This window comes from Numida meleagris, chromosome 2, assembly GCF_002078875.1.
Source record: "Numida meleagris isolate 19003 breed g44 Domestic line chromosome 2, NumMel1.0, whole genome shotgun sequence".
Lineage (NCBI taxonomy): Eukaryota > Metazoa > Chordata > Aves > Galliformes > Numididae > Numida > Numida meleagris.
This window is the reverse complement of record NC_034410.1, coordinates 34,164,140-34,168,763: the sequence shown is the minus strand read 5'-3', so window position 1 is coordinate 34,168,763 and position 4,624 is coordinate 34,164,140.

The following is a 4,624-nucleotide window of genomic DNA, read 5'->3' as shown; positions in this document are numbered from 1 at the left end:
CTGTGGTGTTTTTTGCTGCAGGATGGGTGACTGTCCAATGGGAAAAGGGGTGAGGCGGTCCGCATGCTTCAACATCACGTGCCTCTTCGTCTGGCAGAGATGAAATATGGAAGTAACTCAGGTGTAACCAACCCTTTTGACACTGGGGATGTGGGATGTGACTTTTTTTTTGCCTATCTTGTAAAAGTTGTTTATCAAAAAGCTCCGGCTCTGGGAGGCATGTGACTACTGGGGAATTTTCACATTCACCTTTTGTTAAAAAGTAAATTTCTGGATATTATAGCTAAAAGAAAGGCTTGAAGACATGAATGCAGTATACTCCAAAGGGAACCAGGGATTTGTTTTCTGTCCTTCTTCTGCATTACCTCCCTACAACCACCTTGCTTCTGTAAGTTCAATCAATGGTTCCTGGTAAACGGCTTTCAAAAAATGGAATAGGAGAGGACACCAACTTTTGAGCTAAAATGAGTCACTGCCTTCGAAAGGAGGGACTGGAGAGAAAATTGTTGGAGGCATGTAGTGTCTGGCACTTGTGTACTCCCTTAATTGTCTTATACAGAACACCTTGAGCAAGTGAGACCAGTCTCCTGTGCCTTGGCACTTCCCTACATCAGCTGTTCTTAAAAAGATATAGCACCGCTTTGATCATATCCCGGGTAGAGGGAAGATTTAGCCAATATTTTGGTACTTCGCCATTGTGTGTGCCCCCTTTTGAGCTAAATTCACAGAAAAATGGCATTCCAACCACCTTCTGTCTCGAGAATATTTCTCCTTATCCTTCTTTTTGTAAGAAAAAAAATGTGTTGATGTTTTCAGTTCAACAGGGAAGCAGCTCATATTCGCATATAAGATATCTGAGCTCACAAAGAAAGGCAAAGGGAAAGGGAAATGAAGAGACCCATCCGAGGCACTCTGCAAAAAGCTGGCACCAGTGACTTCCAAAAGGTTCGGTTTCATGGACTTGCATTATCAGACATATGGGAGAAAGGAAAAGGAAAAACTGAAAGAAGAGTGTTTGTGGTATAAATGGGAGAAAGTACTGACTTTCTGTTTCTATTCTGATCTACTTGAGTATTTTATTTCATTTAGTTCATAGTTTTGCCCTGGCTAAAATAGTGAAACAGGATTCTGAAACAACTGATCAAGATCATTCTATCCCGCAGTGGTAACTGGTGTATAAACTCTGTCCTGGCACGTTCTGTGTTGCTGAACAAATCCACCTGGATCTCTCATGCAACTGTACTTCAGCTTTAGATGAAAGGAGACCCAATTAACAAATTTACATAAATCTTAGCTACTTTTGGGACAGAGATGATAGGCAATTTTATCACTGAACTATGTGCATATATAATGTGACTTTTGAATGTATCCTAACCATTTTAATGAAGAAGAAATGAACAATTACAGAAAGAAGATGTGTGGAGATTCGTAAATTAAATGTATAAAAGTATAAAATACGACATGACACCATTCCAGAAGTCCCTATTCCCTGTCCAGCATGGACCTCTCTATGGAAGATTGTCTTGTTTCTGAAACGCACTTGAAGAACAGCATTACATTCTGATTTGCTTCCTATCTAACAGTAAAGAAGGTCACGTCAAGAAGGCTGTGTCCAAAGTGTGGCTAGAGAGGTCTTTTTCCCAACTTCCACTCTCTAAGTCAGGTGTGTCCAACCTGAAACCAGTGGGCTGCATGTGGCCTTGGGCAGACAGTAATGTGGCCCCATCAGATCATAAACTTTTAGCATTATTATGTGATTTTTAGCCATATTTTTTAGTCGATTGCATGTAGCTCTAAAGCAGACTGCATAGGTGACAACAGAACACTGGAGGGGAGGGCACAGTGCAGTGCTGACTCTGCCTCTCGTGCCCACCACACACAGTTGCATCAAAACCCATGTGTGTTACACATTACCTACACTTGTGCCACTTGGCAGATAATATGTAGTGACTGCCAACAATAATATTTCAACTTACCTACACATATATGTGCCTTTTTAAAAAAAAGAATATATGTTACTTGTATACATTAACTATATTACAGATTTTATGTTCTACATGTAAATGCAGCCTGAGACATTTCCTCTTCACACAGTGTGGCCCAGGCAAGACAAAAGATTGGACACCCATGCGTTAAGTGCTGCCTCTCACAGGTGTCCCACAAAATAGATTGTCCACAACAGTTGTTGTTGTCCTCCAGCTTCTGTTCATGCAGCAGACCCTAGAGTCAACAGGAGAGAAACACGCTACAAGCTGTGCCAGATAGATCAGCGATGTCTCCAGAAAGGGCCAGCTTCTACTGCTGGTATTGACCAGTGCCAATATTGTATTGTCTTTCTGCCTGGGTAACCCACACAAGTGGTAAAAGACAGGATTCTAAGCAGCCCTGCTCAGGCAGACCCTGTTGTAGAAGGTACACAAACCTTCAATAAATACAAAGTTGAGTCATAATGACTGCTCCATTTTTTAATCCCAGAATCACAGAATATCCTTAGTTGGAATGATGCACAAGGATCACAGAGTCCAACTCCTGGCTCCACGCAGGACTACCCAAAATTCAAACCACATTTCTGAGAGCATTGTCTAAATGCTTCTTGAACTCTGGCAGCTTGGTGCTGTGTCCACTGCTCTGGGGAGCTTCTTCTAGTGCCTGATCACCCCCTGGTAAGGATTCTTTTCCTAATACCTAACCCAACCACAGCATGATGCATCTCCATGAATCATTTCCTTAGTTTGCTCTTCTCTGGGCTGAACAACCCAAGTGGCCTCAACCACTCCTTGTATGTCCTGCCCTCTAGACCCTTCACTGTCCTTCTTGCCCTCCTTTGGACTATCTCTAATAGCTCGATGTCCTTATATTGCAGAGCCCAGATCTACACATGGTTCTCATGGTGAGGCCTCACCCGTGCAGCATGGGGCGAGACAATCCCTTCCCTCAGCCAGCTGGCAGTGCTGGGCCTGATACACACCAGGGTATAGTTGGCCCTTTTGGCTTCTTTGTGCCTCTGGTTGATAAGGAAGAAAAAATATGTCATCCTTCACTGCTGCAAATTTTGTTCACTAATTGCCAAGAGCTAGAACACAGAATCAAATGTTGGCATTGTTATTCATTTCAAACCATTTCCCAGCACATACTTGTTAAATGTTACATGACGTGTTATGTTACCCATACGTGAGGAAACAATGCATAGTTTCAGTGTGCAGAGCCTGCCTTTAACTGCCAGGAAAACAACAAAGAACAAAATCAAGTCTTGGTGTAAGAAAGAGCATGTGGACATGCTGTTACTTACTCTTTAACATGCATCTTGTATAGATTTACACTCCTATGCCAAAAGCAGATGTGCCACCTTCCATTTAAAGACTCAGCACATAACAACACTCATGGTTTCATAGCTGCATGTGTTATATGCCACAGGTCTTCATACATTTGAACAATGGCTTGATTTGCACAGATGTGAGGAAAGTCAGTGCATAAAATGTGACTGATTACTTGGTGCACAGGATTTGTGGGGGTTTTAAAATCAAATTACTATCCCTATTCTTCCCAGAGTAAAATAATAAATATATGTTTCTAGACTACAAAATATATGATTTATTTGCAGGTGTTGCAGGTGCTTTGAGTCCTGGGCATTATAACAAATACTGTTAGTTCAATAACATTTTGCAATAGTAAGCTAATAATAAATTTGAGCACAATACAGTGGACCTTGGTATTGGAGGCTATCAAAGCTTGATAAAATCTGTTGATCAGAGGCACTAGATTTTGGCACTAGCACTGTGATTTATAGGATGTTTGCAAACCTGTCAGTGAAGGAAAAGCAGCTGAAATTCCGTTTTTACAAGATTTCTGCTCATAAATCATGTGACCAATGTAAAAGGGAGCATGGAAGTCATTGACCTCTGCACTGCTTTTCAAAAGCAGTTCTGGGGACATGAAGGTCAGCAGCCCTTGGTAGAAAGTTGAAGGAACATATCACAGGAGTGATATGGAGCTCCTGGATTTACTGCACCATGGCCTCTGATTAACTCAGAAATGCTAGCTCTCCAGCCTTGAAGGGTCAGTTGTATGTGTTCTCTGCCTGAAGTCTCCACCCTGACACAGCAATTACTAGCTTTCTGTGAGGAGTGAGGCTGTAGATCAATATTTATCCACCAAGAAATGATACATCCCAAGTGCTGTCATCACAACCTCCTGCCTGTTGTGCTCAACTGCTATTTACATCCTTAAGCTGGAGAAGGTTCTATACACCTTCAACCTCCAATAACCTAAAATTTAGCAGAGCGCGTCATAATTATGAAAACCTGGAGGAAAAAACAATATGTAATAATAGCAAATGCTTTCACTATTTCTCGGGTGAGTTAAAAGCTGAGTAAAGCCCAAGTTAAGTCACTGCAGGTGTGCGGCTTAATGAGCTGCAGTTGGGCAGTAGGTGAACATCAACCATGAGCACAGGTGTGTATTAGTGAGTGCTGCTAGGAAGGAGGAAGTGGAGGAAGTGTGGGATGGAGGCTTGAGGCAAGGCTGCAGTTAAAGTTGTTTTTCTGTGTCTTAATTTTTAATATTGGGGAAATATAGGTGTAATGAAAGTAAGCTATGTTGGTATCACGGTGTGTGAGTTGGATCT